This window comes from Pelophylax lessonae (assembly GCF_965119305.1).
Source record: "Pelophylax lessonae genome assembly, chromosome: 10".
Classification (NCBI taxonomy): Eukaryota; Metazoa; Chordata; class Amphibia; order Anura; family Ranidae; genus Pelophylax; species Pelophylax lessonae.
The window spans coordinates 42,010,628-42,030,894 of record NC_138777.1 but is presented as its reverse complement, the minus strand read 5'-3'; the positions used below and the strand labels follow the sequence as shown (position 1 = coordinate 42,030,894).

Here is a 20,267-nt window from a genome sequence, read left to right as displayed (position 1 = left end):
CAAGCACAGTGTATGGAGACCTTTTTATGGTCCTAGGCTGTTGCCTCGGAATTGTTCATCAGATAATTTATTCTTGGGTAAGAACAGTCGTCTAGCTTAGTAATTTATATGAAATATTTATTAATTATGAGCATAAAATACACCCAATTAATTTCAGGGAAAAAGACCCCTTCTTCAGGGCTTAAGTGTTTAATTTGTAAGAAAAAAAACGACCAAATTCGCTTTCATCTCCATAAGGCTACCTCAACACAATTCAGCCTTCACACTGGCCTTCTAGTGAATTTAGTTTAGTTTTAGTTATGAACCATACACTTCAACCCTGAAGAAGGGGGCTTTTTCCCCCGAAAAGCGTTTGCTGTATTTGCAATCAGTACATACAATCAAACATTTTATAGTTGATCATTTTTACAAGGTTCTCCTAGCCCCATACCTAAAAATTTAGATTGATAAGGATTGCAGTAGGCACCGAGAAGCCGCCCCATTTTCATTATATGTACTGATACTGCCCCATCAGACACCAACTGCAAGTACTTGCTCCTTGTGAAGTGATAGGCAGATGCACAGCTTTTATTCATTGCACTACTCCCCTATTTTACTGTAGGAGCATTAAGGTTGTACCTTGGCCCCTGGACATTTACTATGTCTAAGGCTCCAGCATAGATAACCTGGTGAATGGTCCATCTATGATTTAAGATCTGAAACAAAAATTCATAATCTCTACCAACTACCTCTCATTTTTTTTAACCTTGCCAATAATCTTCACATCCACATATACAATCATTATTGGTAGCTGTGTGACGTTAAGCCATTTTTATTTTAGCTTCATTTTAACACCTCCGTAACACCTCACAATGAGGGTCAGAGCAATTTTCTAGTAGCGAGGGGATCTCACGACATCTCTCAGCAGTCATAAGAAGCACAGTTACTTATTCAGAATGTGTTTGTTTCATATCCTCTCCTGACGAGTATGAACAGCCGCGGGGTACGGATCAGACAAGGATTAGCAGACGCAGCCGCAGCCAGCACCTCTGAAGTCAGCGCAGAGGGATCAGGAGCTCTGGGCCTGGGGCTGCCGCAGACGCAGAGTGCAGAGCGGCAAGCAGCTTCCTCCATCTGCATACCAGACGTAGAGAAGCAGGGCAGGGAGATGGGGACAGCCAGGGGGGGGGGGGGGGGGAAACAGGAAAGTGGGCTAAATTGAAAGAAATTGAATATATAAAGAAGATGGGGGTAAGGATAAAACCAAAGAGTCAAGAGAAAGTTAAAAACTTCAAGCCAAGAAATGGGCCACTTTATATGTACTGAATATGCTTTTTTTCCCAGGGTTCCTGGCTTCTCTCAAATTAAAAAAAAGAGAAAAGAAAAAAGAATGCAGCTGTAAAGTGCTGTAATTATTAAGATGGAAGGCAGTTTGGAAATGGGAAAAGGAAATTCTAGCAATTAATGTAATTATCACAGGCACAATTACAAACCATAGGCCCCTAACTGCAAATGTAACCACTAGTGATGGTGTCATTTAGACCTTGTGTTGCTAATTTTTAATAAAATCGTTGCTCGATCCAATCAAAACTGTTGTTTTTGTGGAGTCAGGTGGACTGGGTCAGCCCCTGGCTTTTTATACTGTATTTGATCCTAATGCGCAAATAAATATGTTGCACTAATAAATGCACTTTTGGATATTAATAAATATATATTAATTGAGCGCTGCACTTTTTTTTATCTATATATAATTTATGCACAATCTAATATGTCAATTGTAGTGCTTGCAGCTTGTGTTCTATTGAATAGATTGTGCAGTGTCCCCTTTATATTTTTAGATATTAATATATGCCAAGGGCAACAAAAAATCTCAAAAGCTGTAATAAAATTTGTCTTACCCACTGGCCGGCCTTTTTATTGTATTGGACCCGAATTCGTCTTCCCCCTCTCAGTCAGCTGTAAAAGAAACTCTGTCGGCTCCTTAAACTACCTGGTTCGCCAACTGTATAAGGATCTTAATGTACGCTTGATGCGCAAATAACTCAGTTGCGCTAATAAGTACACTTTTGGATATTAATTTACACCAGCGCAATTAATCCTATTGTTCTAAAAAGCACAGTTCTCAGCTCTTTTGTATAAGGTAATGGAGCGCACTCAGCAGTACCCAGACACACATGCTGTTATCACATTGGATGCTTGGTAGAATGTCCTGCCTAAAGCATTGAGCTCCGTTTATTTATGGAACAACACAGGAATAACAGCATGAAGTGGTGGCTATACAACAGCCAATCAGTTCCAAATGTACAGTCACATGACATCAGTTACTCACATAGAATAAGCCAATGACACAAATATACAATAGAAAGGGGGAGTACATGATCGTGAATGAGCAGGACAAGTTGCACGGCTTCCTGCCGTTGGTGCATGGAAATCCGTGCACCGCGGTTAACAATGAAACCCACGTGTATCAGAATTTGCGCCTAACACTACACAATGAAACCAGTGAGTAGAACCGTGAACGCTGCTCTGATCAAACTCGTGCATGCACTCCCGCCACTTCTACTTCACTAGCGTGAATCTGTAATGTTCCCGGTACCTTTGGTACCCTAAATTACTCTTTTCACAAGTGTATGCGCCCCACCATTCTCTTTTGGAAAGGTGCGCATACACCTTTAAGACTGAAGCTGTCATCACTCAGCGCTGGACTAGATGGCTATTTAAAGCGCCGGTTCTCACTAACATGTGTTCGTTCAAACACCCTTACCTGGATGCTAACTTGGCTTGAAGCTTTCGTGCTTGCAAGCATACCTCGCTGACGGAACCTCGCTGCGCTGATCCCTGCATCCCGCTTCCGGATCATCCGCTCCTCCTGAACCAACCTTCGGCTGTATTGCTATTAGTGCTAAGTACCCCGCAGGGGAACCCTCTATAAACTTATACTAAGCTTACACTATCTAGCTCTGCATAGTAAAGACTATTTATCACATCTGCATATCTAGATTGCTAGCTCTTAAGACTACTGCTACTTATTCCTGCACTGGGTTGATCACTCTTGTATGTCCACCTGCTACTCTGTCATCTGCTACCATACATGATTGCTAAACCTACCTGCATCCATCTGCTACTGTCTTACCTTCAAGTGTCTGTCACCTACCACCTCCACTCAACCTGTCTCTTAAAATCTTCATCACTGTGTTACTACATACATAAAGTCACTCTAGGAACCAGCTTGTTGAGTGTGTGTATTTACTAGCTGAATTAAGACCTTCCACACATGATGAGTCATTGAGGTTGGGAATGGTATCTCAGCATCTCTCTTACATGACTACTGAAGTGGAATATTTCTGCAGCTGAAAATCCACACCATACATGAAATGCAGGAGCGTTACAGAATCCCACTTAGTAAGGCTCAGAGAACAATCCCTAATAGGATTATACTACTGTTCCCATAGGCGTTCTGAATGGAAAGAGCCATGCTATTTCCACTATGGTGATCAGGCACAGTGGAAAGACATGAGTGTGTATCCCTTCATAAAGGCAGATAGATATCAAAACGATATTGACTTCACAGAGCAAACATATCCCCGCCGAGCAAACAAATCTTCACATTATACAGGGCCCCTGCTGGTGGTCATATCCTTGCTGCTTGATCCTTGAACTCTGCACCGCAATACACATAGATCTCTATCGCAAAACAGACCCGCGCATAGCGCATGGAGTGTTCGCCAGCGGAGATGCCTATGTAGAGCAAAAGGTTTTCACTGCCAGTAGTCTTTCCTCAATGCCGATTCGCCCATACACGCTGTATTGAGCGTATTACAAGCAAACTGACAACAGGAGCCATAATTACAAGCTAAATAAAACACATCCTGAAAAAAGTCCACACTAGTCCTAATAAAATCTCCCCAACAGTCCCTCCTCTTTGTCATTTGCTCCCATGTGTCCCTCGATTAATCTTGATTTTCTTTTTCAAAATAAACAGAACAGCTCTTCTCATACATAAAAACAATCCATTTCAAAAAGTTAAAAAGAAAGATAACAGAATTAGTGTTGACACGTAGACTCAAAAGAAAACAAATGTTGACACGTAGGTTCCATTCTTTGGGAGGAGACTCAGAGAGAGGACATGAGGTGGTGAGTCGTATTGATCGTCGGTCGTTTGGAATACTCAGCATTTGGTGCATGGGTTGGATTTCAGTGAGTCTCGTCCCAGCAATAAGGATGTAGTCATCTGCTCGGGCTTTGGTGACTCGATCAATCAGACAACAGGAAAATCTCACCACGGTGTATAGAAGGAATAGAAACAAAAACAACATAAGTATATATACTCCTATTTCTTTCAACCAGGATCCTATGGAGAATAAGAAATCCCCAAAACTTCCCAAAGCATTAAAAGGATTCCAACCTTCACTAACTATAGCTCTGGCTCTGCCTTGCAGAGAAGTAACCTTATCCATATTGGCCCAAATCTTGTCACTGGTATCTGCTATCCAGGTACAACAGTCTTCTCCTATTAATTTACAGAACCCCCCCTTGGAAGCTAACAAATAATCAAGTGCCATCTTTTCCTGCATTACAAGAGTCTTCATTTGTCGATGTTCCTGAGTAATCTCCCTTACTGCTTCAATGGTCTCATTGAACATCACATCTACAATGGACGAGAAATTGTTCAATCGCTTCATAAATTAAATCCCCCACCCGGTCCAAGCTGGGAACCATGCCCAGGACTGGTCGTGGTTGGAGAACAGTTCCCTGCTAGCTCTCCCTGACGTCCTTGCCTTCTTTCACACCAGCAGATTCTCACGATCAGCTGCAATGTAGGATGCCGGTACAAGCTTCACTAAAGCACATGAACCTCTCACATTAGGGGGAATTACCTTATAAGTGGCAGAACCACATAAGAAATAATGAGGCCCTTTCAGAACTGTATAGGAAGAATTTCTCTGTCGGTCACAGGCACTAAGTAGTGACATAATAGACTGGGAGATTGCTCCCTCAGTCTGAACATCACACCCTTCCTTCCAGCAGATATAATCTGGTCTATTGGTGTAATTAAAGAGACCAGGAGTTTCATTGGTAAGATTGACTGGTATACCTTCCTCACAAGCGGTAGATCCTACAAATCTATTCCCTTTGCCAAAACTAAGGTTGAAACACATCTGTGGACTACCTAGTTGTCCTGATACCCATACTAGATTAGAAAGTGAAGAGCAGGAGCCAGAGCAAGCGTTAAAACTATAACTGATGTTACCCTCTAGGAATGTGTCATAAAGTTCTATAGACAAGTGTCTCCTGGTCGTCTTTGCAAGTTTCTCATATTTCTTCATACCAATACGAGCGTCGTAAATACCATGAATTGCTGCCATTGCTGGGATGTAATGGCTCGGTGGGGATTTAGAGCAAACCCAGCAATTGGTCCTGTTCGCTGTCTTAGCTAGTTGGAGATGCACTTTAAACAATAGGTTGGGATGCTTTTCATCGTTACCCTTGCTAAAATACACTAAGCTAAGAATATGAAGAAAACCGATACTCCTCCTTCTTGGATGTAATTGAGGAGCTTCTTGCTGTGGCTGGTGTGCACCCAGTTGTCGTGTCCCTCAAGATTTAAGGAAGTCAGCGTTGTCAGTTGAACCTGGAATGGCCCGGTGTATCTCGGTTCTAGTGCCGTCCTTTGATGTTTCTTCACAACGACCCAGTCACCTGGTTAAATAGAATGTACACCAGTTATAGTGTCAAGGTGTGGGCCTCTTGGCCTCTGAGAGATACATCAGATTCTTATGATCGATGGAACCACAGAACCTTCAAGCAAATGTCTCCACTCCTCGAGAGCCAGGATAATGGCCAAGAGCTCTCTGTCTCCAATCTCGTAATCCATTCAGCTGGAGAAAGCTTCTTGGAGTAGAACCCACAAGGAAGTAAGGGTCCATCAGGTGTCTGATGTTTAGACAGGAGGGTGCCTACTCCTGTCTCAGATGCATCCACCTCTAGGACAAAGGGCAAACCAGGATTGGGATGAGACAGAATGGGAGCCGAAGCAAAAGCAGACTTGAGGGCCTCAAAAGCTTGGACAGCAGCATGCGTCAAATTGTGGAGATTGCTGCCCTTATTAGTCAGATCTGAGATAGGTTTGGCCAAGGAGGAAAAGTTCCTGATAAATTTCCGATAGTAGTTGGCAAACCCAAGGAAACGCTGAATGGAACAGAGACCACTAGGGTGAGGCCATTGTAGAACAGTCGAAACCTTCTGAGGGTCCATGGAGAACCCTTCAGCAGAAATGATGTAGCACAAGAAGACAACGTGAGACAGGTGGAATTCACATTTCTCAAGCTTACAGAAAAGCCCATTCTCATGCAACCATTGCAGCACACGTCTGACAACCAGGTAGTGTGATTCAATGGAGTGCGAGTAAATGAGGACGTTGTTTAAATAGACTACCGCATATTGCTGCACTATATTATGAAAGACATCATTGATGAACTCCTGGAAGACAACAGGCGCATTGCACAAGCCAAAGGGCATCACTAGATATTCATAATCACCGATTCTGGTATTAAACGCAGTCTTCCACTCATCACCCTCCTTGATCCTTACGAGGTTATACTCGGTCCTTAGGTCAAGCTTGGTAAAAACCATTGTTCCCTTGAGGCAGTCGAACAATTCAGTAATCAACAGAATCGGGTATGAATTCTTGACCGTGATACGATTGAGTCCATATAATCAATGCAAGGTCTCAACTCACCCCCATGGAGAAGTGGACTTGCGAATGTGCCCCCGGGCAAGTGCATCTGCCACGTACTCCTCCATGGCCTTATTCTTCGCAACCAAGAGAGGATAAACCCTGCCATGAGGGGGAATAGCACCAGGTTGCAAGTCTATGGCAGAATCGTTCTGACGAGGAAGAGTACCAGCGCGCACCTTGTCAAATACATCTTGATACTCATGATATTCAGTAGGCAACAATGAATCTGAAGAGGTACAAAGTACCTTGCCAGGCCCATGGATACAAACAGCGGCACACTGTGGAGACTAAGAGAGGATCTTGACCGACTGCCAATTAAAGGTCAGAGTGTGTTTCTGAAGCCAAGGGAACCCCAAAATAACAGTGTGGGGACGATATAACTTGGAAACAGGTTGACTCCCTGTGAACAGCCCCTATCGCCATGTCAACCAGAACAGTCTGGTGGGTATTCTGTGCCTGTTGCAGGGGTCTGCCAAGGCCGCAATACAGGCACCAGCCCTCCCTCCTCCTAAAGGCCCACTCAGTCTCGGAAAGGTGAGTGAATCCCAGCTGCATCGGTTCACAGCCAGGCGCACCATCCCCAGGAGGCGTGGGAGGTGAGGGAGGAATGGGCGGGGAAGAAAATGTAGGAGCCAATCTGGTAGGAGGCCCCTGCAGGTGTTTCTTAATCAATGGTCTCTCCCTGAGCCTGGGATCAAACAAAATTAGGAAAGAAATGAGAGCCTCGAACTAGTCAGGGAGATCCTTGGCCGCAAACTCGTCCTTCAATGCATTCGAGAGACCATGAGAGAAGACAGCCACTAGAGCCTCATTATTCCAGCCCACCTCTGCTGCCAGGGTACAAAATTCGATGGCATACTCAGCAATGGTTCGTATGACCTGTTGAATGGACAGGAGCAGCTTAACAGCAGAGGCAGAGTGAGCAGGCATATTGAATAACCTACGAAAGGAGGCAACAAAACTCAAATAATCAAGTATCACAGGATTATCGTTCTCCCATAAGGGATTCGCCCAGGCCAAGGCCTTGTCAGAGAGTAATGAGATTAGGAAGCCCACCTTAAACCTGTCAGAGGGAAACTCCTGAGGAACCATCTCAAAATAAATGCCCACTTGATTTAGGAAGCCACGACACTGACTCAGTTCACCCCCATAGCCTCTGGTAACAGTGACTCCAGCTGCAGCTGCAGAAGCGGCAACAGGAGCAGCAGCAGGAAGAACCACTGGCCCAGTAGTACCAAAAGCAAGGTGTGCTGTGCGTTCAAGCAACGTCTGCAATGCCTGAGCAAAGCGACCCAAAAGGTGATCTTGTTGATCGAACCTGGTAACCAGCATGGGGAGCGTAGGAGCACCTGCATCGTCAGGATTCATGGCCCTTGTGTTTTGTCAGGGTGCCAGGAAACCAGACCACACGAAGATGCAAATAAAATAAAGCAGTTTATTAGGGCAACAAGAATAAACACACAGCAAGAGTGAGGAGTGGAATCAGGAACAGCCACGGTCAAGTCCAGAAGTGGGTAGTCATCCAAGCCCGGGTCGGTAGCGGGTAGTCTGCCAATACCGGATCGTCTGCCATTATGGGGTCATCTGCTGATGCCGGATCATCTGCCAATGCAGGGTCGTCTGCAAATGTGGAATCGAGAGCCAGGAAAGTCATCAGCCAAGCCAGGTCATGCACGGAGGAACACGGAGAACAGAAGACTTCTAGCAGCGATGCATCTTGGAGCACAAGGGCAAGGACTGAAAGCCATCAGGTGATATATATATATATATATATATATATATATATATATAGTCAGGTGTGCAACATCTTCACTGAGCGACGCCCAGGCAGCAGGCAAGTGATAATGCAAACAGAGTTTATAAGAGACAGCAGTCTTCACATGTCCAAGATGGCTGCCAACAGGAAGGCAAGGTAAGTGACAGTTACTGTATAACATTGGATTCTCGATAGAATGTCCTGCCTAAAGCATTGAGCTCCATTTATTTATATGACAACACAGGGATAACAGCAGAAAGTGATGGCTATACAATATCAGCCAATCAGTTCCAAATGTACAGTCACATGACATAAGTTGCTCACATAGAATCAGCCAATGACACACTTGTAAACATTCAAATATACAATAGAAAGGAGGAGTACACGATTGTGAACGAGCAGAACAGCATGCACGGCTTCCCTCCATTGGTGCATGGAGATCCTCGCACCGCAGTTAACAATGAAACCCACGTGTAGCGAAATTAGCGCCTAGCACTACACAATGAAATCAGCGTGTAGAACCGTGAACGCTGCTCTGATCAAACCCGTGCATGCACTCCCACCACTACTACTAGCGTGAATCCCACTCAGCAAGGCTCAAAGAACAATGCCTAATAGGATTATACCACTGTTCCCATAGACGTTAGGCTATCTGCAGGGAAAGAGCCATGCTGTTTCCACTATGGTGATCAGGCACAGTAGAAAGATATGAGCGTTTATCCCTTCATAAATGCAGATAGATATCAAAATGATACTGACTTCACAGAGCAAACATATCCCTGCCGAGCAAACAAATTTGCACATTATACAGTGGCCCCTCGCTGGGGGTCATATCCTTGCTTCTTGATCCTTGAACTCCGCACCGCAATACACATAAATCTCTATCGGCAAACAGACTCGCATATAGCGCATGGAGTGTTCACCAGCAGGCATGTCTATGTAGAGCGAACGCATTTTCACATTTAAAGGAAGGTTTTCACTGCCAGTAGTCTTTCCTCAATGTCGGTTTGCCCATACACGCTCTAATGAGCGTATTGCAAGCAAACCGACAACAGGAGCCATAATGACAAGCTAAATATAACACTTCCTGAAAAATGTCCACAATAATGTCCTTATAAAATTTCCACAATACGTATTGGATAATCCAAATATAAGATCTCCGGCCCTAACCTCTGACTCTGTTCCTGTCCACCTGGGTTTTTTGGGTGTTTCTGTCCACCTTTGTGTGTTCCGGCTCCTCCTGTTTTCTTCAAAATGTTAAATGAATAAAATGTAGCAGGGAGAATGGGAACCCCTTTATAATGACTACGGCAATATCTACAACCACTAATTATCAACCACATAAGCTACATGAGGTTTTACCCCCTTCAGGACCAGGCCATTTTTGCTATTCAGCCCTGCTCTATTTTAACTGGAAATTGCGCGATCATGCAACACTGTACCGAAATGAAATGTATATAATTTTTTTTCACACAAATAGAGATTTCTTTTGCTGGTATTTAATCAACACTTTTATTTTTTCTTGTATAAATGAAAAAAGACTGACATTTCTTTTTTTTTTAAAAACAATATTTTTTTACTTTCTGCTGTAAAACATATCCAATAAAGCAATTTAAAAAATCCAATTCCTTCTTGAATCCAGGTCAAAATATATTATGCTACGTCTTTGGTAAAAAAACAAACAATAAGTGTACATTGATTTGTTGCGTGAAAGTTATAGATATAGTTATATACCAAATGGTATACATACTGGCATTTTTTTTTTATACTAAAAATGGCGGTGATCAGCGACTTATAGAGGGACTGTGGGAAATCTGACACTAACTGCCACTTTGTGGGAAGTGACTAACTGCCACCGACATCACCAGTGACACTAATACAGTGATCAGTGCTAATACAAGGGTTCGTGACAACTCTTATGCTAAACTGCAAGGTCAGCCAGCTTTCCAGACAAACTAGTCGCAAGAAACTCTCAGACACAACCAATTACTACTCCTCCCACCCTCACCGTTTCCAATGAAAATATAAAAGTGCGGAAACTTTTTAAAGACCCCTCATAATATACCCTGTCACTGTACTAATGACACTGGCTGGGAAAGGGTTAACATCTAGGGCAATCGAAGGGTTAACTGTGTGCCTAAAATGTGTAATGTGTGTAATATGTGCTGATTTTACAAAACAATGTGACTAAAAAAAAACAGCCACATCGCTGCACTCTGTAGAGAGCCCTGTGTTGTCTTCTGTCATTCGCTCAGCGTATCAGCAGGTCCCCGGCCAATGCAGCCATTAATCATTGGCTGGGACCCACTGGCTGGCTTGCACTGCAGTAAATGACAGCACAGCTGGGGGGGGGGGGGCTTGCACCCCCTACCTGGACATACCAAATCACATACACGTCCTGAACTGGTAAAGCAAAGAGGTCCCACCAGTTGATTTTCCAAGAGGGACTATTAAATGTTTCAACTCTCCAATGTTGCCAAGCTCAACCATGGGTTCCAATAAGTCCTAGATGTTCTATAGAGGTTGCTAGTGGTCCCTTGAGATGCAGTTGATTGACCTCTCATTTTATGGTGCATACATAGTTATAGCGCCAACACCACTTGGTAGAACCAAGTGCACCATTGATCTTTTTATCTTTTTAGCTGTAGAAGGATGGTCTTCTGGCTACCACTGAATTAGGAGCATATTTCCCACTGACGCTCAGTAAATTGGTTTTAGCAGTGGTTCTTCTAGAGCTCAAAATAATTTCAAGGGTTCCTCTGGTGTAGAAAGGTTGAGAAAGGCTGATCTAGCATGTATCAAAAAATAGCATACTTTTGGTTGGGCAGATCTTTAAAAAAAGTTGCTGTTTATGTTTTATACATGTAGCACTGCCCCCTAGGGAGCCGCTGAGCTTGGATTCCCCTGGGTTACCCATAGCAACAGTCTGTAAAATATATCACTTTATCGCTTGGCTCAGACAATTAACGGTCCAGGGGATTTGTTTTTTTGTGTTTTATTTTAGAACTTGGATGGGAGAAGGGATGAGTGGAATACTCCAATTTGAACTATGCACAATTTCTGAGGACAACTGACTGTAGTGTGTGCGGCAAGGCTGCTGCTTCACCTTGCCACTGAAGTGAAGTAGAAGATATGTTCCTGAATTAATTCCTATTCAGGGACCTACCTTGGCACCCCCTCTCTCACTTCCCGTGCATGCTAGCCCCTTGTCCACTTACTCTCCCAATTTATGGGCTTTCACTCCTTCTCCGGATTGGCTGTGCATGAGCAGCTTTCCTGCCAACGACTCTGGATTGGCGGTGGCTCCTCCTGCTAGGCAGAACTTTCCAGCGCGCGCTTTCCTGATCGGTATAGTAACCCTTCCAATGCCCCTCCATCTCAGCTCAGCCTGCATGGAAGTTACTGTAAAGCGGACCGTGCCTCTCTGCTTGCACGCATCCGCCACTCTTACTTGTACCAGGGCTCTAACTGCGCCTCCATCACTCTGAGCCAGTTGACCCTCTTTGCTAGTCCGCAGAATTGTCCCGCTGTCAGATGCACGGCCAACATTTCTCTTCTTAGCACTTGTACAAGCAAGATTCGCATACTTTACTTGAAAAATGTCCCACTGTCATTAAATGCATGGTCAGCAGATTTCTTTACAGCATCCACATTGCCACTACTTTAGAAGAATGTCCCGCTGTCATTGGATGCACGACCAACATTTTCCTGTATAGCTCTGGCACACACATGGCCCCCGTCACACAGATCCACGTGCCCTGGGTCGCCATTTTCTCCGTTCACACTTGCACCATTTGCTGTTAAGCAGGCACAGTACATTTCGTGCCTGCGATCTCTCTCATTTCCAATGGCATCCGGACCCTCTTTTAAATGACAGGCGTCTCGCGATTCTGTTTGCGTGATTTTATTTGTCTCCTACCCAATCGCAGCAATATCGCACAGCGATTGGGGTGGCATTGGAAATGATGGGGATTGCAAGTGTGTCCTGCATTTTGCGGTGATTCTGGATCGCGAGCAAAATCACAGCGATTCCGCCAGCAATCCAGAATGCCTAGATGTGAATGAAGCCTGAGCGTATCCATTTACTGGTGTTTATCAGGTCATTTTTTAAGCTTTTTTGCAGCTTTTTACAAGCTTTTTTTAAAATGATTTAGAAGTGTATTACAAGCGTTTTACAGCTTTAGGCATTTTTGTTTAGCCAACAGAAAGCACTAGGGGGAGGAGAGAGAGGAAATTAGGGGTGAAGAGCTGTTATTTAAACGCTTTACGAGCGTTTTTCTGCTCAAGTCCAGCATTTCTATTGAAGTCTAGGGGGCCAAAAATGCTTGCAATCTTCCAAAAAGAAGCTCATGTACTTTTTTGAGCTTCAGGCGACAGAACACTCAGATGTGAACAGGGGCCATTGAAATGAATGGAATTTTGATAGTTCAGACAAAAGAATCTCTCCTGAGGGTTGGGACTTTATAGGCACTTGATGATACAGTACTAGAGTATTAAAATCATGAAAGTTTATGTATACAAAAAGAGGAATGGTTGTGGTAATATAAGATTTTCACCATTGGAATGTGCTCAGAATACATTTACATAAGAAATGCATGAATAGTCATAACCAGGGCTTTTTTTCAGCAGGAACGCGGGGGAACGCAGTGCCGCCACCTCCAACACTGAATGTATTTTATGGCAAGTGCTGGGGTGTGCTAGAAGGTCTATTGATGCTGGCTGCTGGTAGATCTATTGTCACTGGTGGGGATCTATTTGTGTGTGCGGGGGGTCTATTGTTGCCAGGTATATCTATTGTTCCTGGTGGGGGGTCCTATGTTGCTAGGAGGGATCTACTGTTGAGGGAGAGGTTTGTTGCTGGCTGTTGGAGGGTCTATTGATGCTGGCAGCTGGGAGATTTATTGTTGCTGCTGATGGTCTATTGTTGCTAGAGTCATATTTTGTTGAGGGGGGTCTATTGTTACTGGGGGAGGTCTATTGTTGTGTGACTGGGTCTATCGTTGCTGGAGGCAGTCTACTGTTGTTAGGGTGGAGTATATTACATTTCATATAAATACTTAGTAGCACAAATGGTACATGGTTCTGTATTCTCTAAAAGGGGTGGTACAGTGAGGTGGGTAGGGGGTGGAACCTAGGGACCGTGCTCAGAAGTGGGTAGTGGGGCAGAGACGAAGGGTGACTCAGAAGGGAGTTCCTGCACCTATTTTCTGAGAAAAAAAGCCCTGGTCATAACAATACATATGTGTACAGATAACGCACGTAAGCAACAGGATTACCCGCTAGTTGGGCGTTTTGGAGCTTCAGAGCTGAGCGTTTTACAAACTGAAAGGCGCTCAGGTGTGAACGGGGCCAAAGACATTATATATCACAATGGCTAAATCTGTGTCTGAAGTGCATGTTCAAATCTTAACCACTTTACCACCGGAGGATTTTGCTGTCTTACGTCCAGGCCACTTTTTGCGATTCGGCGCTGTGCAAATTTAACTGACAATTGCGCGGTCGTGCGACGCCGTACCCAAACGAAATTTATGTCCTTTTTTTCCCACAAACAGAGCTTTCTTTTGGTGGTATTTGATCACCTGTGCGATTTTTACTTTTTGCGCTATAAACAAAAAAAGAGCGCAAATTTTGAAAAAACAATATTTTTCACATTTTTTTATATGAAATTCCCCCCAAACAAATGTAAAAATCAAAATTTTTTTAAATTTTTGGCCAATTTGTTTTCTGCTACCTATGTTTGGTAAAAAAATTCACAATAAGCGTATTTTGATTGGTTTGCGCAAAAGTTATTGCGTTTACTAACAAAGGGAAAGATTTCTGTCATTTTTGGTGTTTTTTTTTAAACGCGTAATGGCAGCGATCTGCAATTTTTTTTGCGGGACTGCGACATTGCGACGGACAGATCGGACCCTTGACTGACATTTTTTGACACTTTTGGGGGTACCAGTGACATTACTGCAGTAATCAGTGCTATACATATGCACTGTTACTGTAAAAATGACACTGTCAGGGAAGGGGTTAATTTTATTGGAGAGGGAGGGGTTAATGTATGCCTGGTGCTTACTGACGTGTGAGGGGGGGGGGAGGGGAGGTGACTGAGTGACACAAGGACAGATCCAGGGTTCAGCTATGCTGAACCCTGCAATCTGACCCTGCCTGTCACTTAGGAGATCCGCCCGCTTGTGTTTACACAAGCAGGCGGATATCCACACTAGATCCCCGACGATCGGGGAAGAGCGGCGGCGATCGCCGCTGCTCCTCCCCTGGCCCGACTCCCGCTGTGACTGAATACAGCGGGAGCGAGCCTCCGGCGGCGTGCGCGCACCGCTGAGAAAGGGGAGTGTCTGACGACGTAGTACTACGTCGTCAGACGATAACGAGCCACTCTGCCGCAGTAATATTACTGCAGGCAGAAGTAAAGTGGTTAATACCATAAATAATAATATGTTATTCGATTTTTACTCCAGGAGTATATAATGAGTTTGGCAATTCTAGATAAATGCCTAAACAATGCATTGCATTCTAACTAAACCCATTTGATTTTAGTCGACTAAACTATACTGGAGATTTTAGTCAACTGAAGTACGACTAAAACTAAAACAATTAAATTACTAAAACAGGACCAAAACAGCATTTAAGTCAAACGACTATACCCAAAGCTAAGTCGAAATTTGACATTAAAATGAACACTGGTGGGAGGAAGTACAGAATTTGTCTGGGGACCAGGCATCTGATATACCTGGCATCGGACAAATCCTGGGTACTAGTTCAGATCATTGCATTCAGGTAAATCCATCAGCAAAGGAAATTAATCACTGTACTCTGGGCTGCAACAACTTTGAGTCACAGAGATTTAAAGTGTTACTAAACCCAGGAGCCTGCATTCACTATATCCGGTCTCCCACAGTACACAGAACATGGGAATACAATAGTATTAGTAAATATAAACTGCTAAATACCTTTTCTCATCAGCAGTATATAGCAGTCTTGTGGCTTTTGTCAGTGTCTGGTTAAATCTTGTACGAGGAGGAGTTTCCATTCTGCTTTGACTGTCCTATGAGGCTGCAGGACCCCTGACTCTCTGTCTGGACAGCGCTGATTGGCCCTGTGCTTATCACATGCATTCTTACAAGAAAAAAAAAACTCTTTAGCAATACACACCAAATACAGCTTTTCAGAGTGCCTCCAAGGCTCGGTTCTATCAGGACATGGATTGGGGACAGTGGAAGAAGGGGAGGATCAGAGGAGACAGGATCAAACAGCCTTTTTACACAATGCGGAGGATTAACCCCTTAGGTTCCACAGTGAGTAGGACAAGCATGCTTTACTGCATATACAGACTGATTTTACTGTTGTGGGTTAGAAACACTTTAAATAGGTTGTAACTTTGTACCCTCTCCATAAGGTTAAGAAAAAAAATGTATACAGTGCTATGCCTCCTCACCACCCATCAAAATGGACACCAGACCACATGATAACACAGAGCGTTTTAGTGTGCTGCTACTGTCATTGGGCCCCCTTAGGTTTGTTACTTGCCTATTCAACATGAATGAGCTGAATTAAAGTGGCCATAATGTTATACTGTACTATGGTTGTAAATAAAATACTATACAGCTTGTTTACTTTGTGATTTTGGTTTCTCCCTTTGTCCTTGCCTCCTTTAGTGCTAATTAGTTCAGTCCTATCTAGACCCTCCTCTTTCTTTCCATGTTCATGTACTTCACAGGGACAGGACTTAGGAAAGTCATTGGGGTTACAAAAACTGGAGTGTAAGCAAGGTTCAGCGTGGTCTGGCGGGCAGTAAACACACAAAGTCCAAGTTAGGCAATAGAAAGATATTGTAGAAAAGTCCAACACAACAGAACTAGGCCCGGCGGATAGGCACAATTGTCTGGAGCCACTTGATCAACTGGAACAGTGGTCTATAGACTTGAAAGATGCAGACAGTGTCTGCATTGAGGAGCGGAATGCAGCCTGGCCAACCCACACCTAAAGGGGATACTTCCAAAACTGAGGCAGACGTAGTCCCTGTACTGTCCCTAGTCCTTTCCCTACCTCCAAGCACTGTCCCTACACTAGCCACTTGTAAAAAACTTGCCAAACCCGGGATCCGGTGTCTTAAATAGACTGACCAAAGATGGCCGCTAAAGTCACATGGGACACCAGCGTAGAATCGGACAGCTGTCTCCTTGTGATCATAGGCAGTCATACAGGAACCAAGTTCCTCACAACTTCCTCCCCCTTCTGCATTGTTACTTGGGTTGATTGCCACCTGCAATGGGGTGTACAGACTGGACCTGCCTACAGGAGAGTGCAAAATCTGGTGCAGCTGTGCATGGTAGCCAATCAGCTTGTTCAATTAAACTTTGACATAAAAAAAAAAAAATGTAAGCTGAGCTGCTTATATTTTGCACTTTCCAGTTTAAGTAAATCAACCTCATTGTCTCCTTACACTTCAAGAGACTGGAAACACAAAACTCTGTGCTGCAATTAGCTGAATTAAATTTGCATTAGGTTCCACTTGTGTGTCTTACTGAAGAGTAAAGTAATTGTAAAGTCTCTTTTTTTGTATCTATTAAAATAATAAACATGTTATACTTCCCTCCTCTGTGCAGTTGGTTTTGCACAGAGCAGCCCAGATCCTCCTCTTCCCGGGTCCCCCTTCTCTGCTCCTGGACCCTCCATCCTGTTCAGTGCCCCCACAGCAAGCAGTTTACTATAGGGGCACCCGAGCCAAGCTGCAGCTCTGTGTATCCATTCAAAGACAGACTACCTCCCTCTCTCAGTGCCATTTTTGGAGCATTAAAGGGCCCCGGGCAATGCAGTGCACTGGGGCCCTGTCCACACAATCACCCAAATTTGAAAAAAAATTCAAATTATCGATAAGGCGATATTTATTGGTACAGCAGTGCCAGGCTAATGACAGCTTCCAAGTTGGGCGGCTGGGTCCGGTGAGCACACAGACTCGACTGTCCTGTGTGTGCCTCTTCCGGTGGAGGCAGACAGGCATTCCTGCAGCTGTGGGCTCCCACTCCACGGCCCAAGTGGCCTGACAGCAGAACAGGGCCGACAGGCGCTTGTCACCTGCTAAGTTTGATGGCGGGATGCACATGGGAATCGGGACTACTGCTTGGCTGGTGCTGGGTCTAAATCGCTGGACAGGTGGGGCCCCTGGAAAACTGCCCAGCATGCCCATTCGGTAAGATTACCCTGCCCTCTCTCTCCTGATTGGCAGCAGCAGGAGTCAATGGTGCTTCTACTGTGGCTCAGCCAATCAGGAGGGAGAGTTCCAGACGGCCAACGCACTCGTGTACATCGCTGGATAGAGAAGGGCTCAGGTTAGTATTTTATGGGCTTAGAGCAGCTGCTGCTAACAGAAGGTTTTTTATCTTAATGAAAATAAAATGCAAAAAAACTTGTGAGTTTACAACCACTTTAGGGCTCTTTCACACGGGCGGTCTGATCAGATTCGCCTGTCAGTTTTTTAGGCGGATCTGATCGGATGCCCCATTCAGCCCTATGGAGCAGCGGATGTCAGCGGTGACATGTCCGCTGATACCCGCTGCCATCCGCATCCGATCCTGTCCGTGAAATCCGGACGGATGGAAACCCAATTTTCCATCCGTCCTGGGGATCGGATTGGATGGGATCGGATGAGAGCGGACAGGCGATCAGCTCTCATCCGATTCCCCATAGAGAGCAGCGGGGGCTGTGACACCTCCCTCTCCGCACTGTAAGCGGAGACGGAGCTGTCGATCCGCGATCCCCGCTGAGCAGCATGGATCCGCCTACGGAGGCGGACCGTGTGAAAGAGCCCTTAGGCTGTCTGTGGATGGTGCCGAGTCAGCAGACGACCATACTGTCCAAACAGACTGGGCTAAAGAGGTATGTTAATTCATAAAGTGACATTTGAAATAGAACAGAACATGCTTGCATGTAAAATACTAACCTGAATGTGGTGCAAGCTTACATATATTTGCGCACTTGCGTGTACAGGCCCGCTGAGTGCAATTGGCAGCATTCAGCTCAGTAGAAAAATGCCTGAATACCTACAAGCATGGTTTTTGGCACTCATGTGTAAGAGCCATAACCCATGACCAGTAAGAATTATTTCTCACGATGAAGTCATTTGGTTAAGCCAACCATGATATTACAGTTATGCTTTAGCTGGTAGGAAAACAGTAATCGGGACTAAAAATGTCAACTGTGGAGGACTAGAAATCAAACTAGAAACCATTTTTGCAAGTTTCCTTCTGTTCTTGCAAATTCCTGTAAACAAGAAAGACAAACTACAAAAGCAGAAAAAAAAAGATGAAAGGGGATGACAGAATGTTCATAAATTATAAACCTTTCCTGCGGGGTCTTCACTGATCCACATACAGCAGATCAGACATTGATCTTCGCAGCGTCCTCAACAGCCCATGGCTTTCCCAAGTCCGATTAGATAGTGGAACCTATTGACTGATGAAGCCTGTGACTATAAGGAGCTATAGGGGAAGGGAATTATATAGGTGATGATGGTGATATATGATACTGTCAAGTGACAAAAGTGCTTCTACCTTTACAAACCCTTCAAATAGGAGCGCATGGCACCATTACTACTATTATCATTATTCCATTATGACCCATTATTTATAAGGACTCACATTAACAGGGGAAGGTTGGTGCAGAGGGCAGCTACATAGACACACGTTGTAAGGCTTTGACAGTCTTTTATCACAAATTGCAGCAGGGTACAAATACTCCAGGTTATGTCCGGACTTCAAAGAAGTAAATATCTTCTATTTACAGGTCAATCCTTTCCGGCGTCATTAAAGAAGAATCTCACAGCTACACAGCAACATGATTTTCTCAGTTGATGTTCTTAGATCATATCTGAAGTCAAAACTTTTCTTGTGTTTGTTTCAGATAGAGTTGGGAACGGTCTTTTGATGCATGTGATCCTGTTGGAGAGATTTCTCTTAATTTGATGTTCTGCAGACTGAACTAGAAGTTACTTTTGCAAAAAAATCCCAACTATTTGGCCACAAAGCTCTCCTCACTGCTCACGCAACCAAAGGGTGCTGACTCCAAGATGGTCCATGATCTGTTAACATCAAAAGTGGAAAACAAGAATGGAGCTGCCCAACTTCAGAGTCCAAGGTACCTTTATTGGTATCACCTGATACAGAGGAAATCCCTCTGATCATATGACGCGTTTCACTCCAACAGGAGCCTAATTATACGACTAAGCTCCTGTTGAAGTGAAATGGGTAAGAGGGACAGGTGGATTTTCTCTGTAGCAGGCGATACCAATAAATGTATTGTGGACTCTGAAGTTGAGCGTCTCCATTCCTGTTTCTGTGCTTGTTACTTGTTACTCCTATTTTTGTCACTAAGCCAAATAGGGGGGAAACGCTCTGGAGCAGTGTTAATTTCGTCGACTAAAACCGACTAAAACGTTTTCGTCGACTAAATGAACACAATTTTAGTCGACTAAAATACGACTAAAACTAAAACAATTCAGATGACTAAAATACGACTAAAACTAAAATGGCATTTTAGTCAAAAGACTATAACTAAAACTAAATCGAAATTTGCTGCCAAAATTGGTGCATGCTCAAAGCTTAATACCATAAATAATAACATATTAGATTTTTCACTCCAGGACCAGCAGTAGTATATAATGAGTTTGGAAATTGTAGAGAAATGCTTGGATAATGCATTACAAATTACAATTGAACTACACCCATTCGATTATAGATGACTAAAATGAGTTTTAGTCGACTAAAATGTAGGACGATTTAGTCGACT

At 44.1% G+C, this 20,267-nt stretch overlaps 1 long non-coding RNA gene across 1 annotated transcript in view; it reads left to right on the top strand.

Moving 5' to 3' along the window:
• LOC309565207 overlaps positions 1-20,267 on the top strand; it is a 1,884,446-nt gene that overhangs the window by 739,740 nt on the left and 1,124,439 nt on the right. Inside the window, exon 2 of the long non-coding RNA XR_014225795.1 lies at positions 20,159-20,260. This is a non-coding gene — a long non-coding RNA (uncharacterized lncRNA). The remainder of the gene's footprint in view (positions 1-20,158; positions 20,261-20,267) is intronic.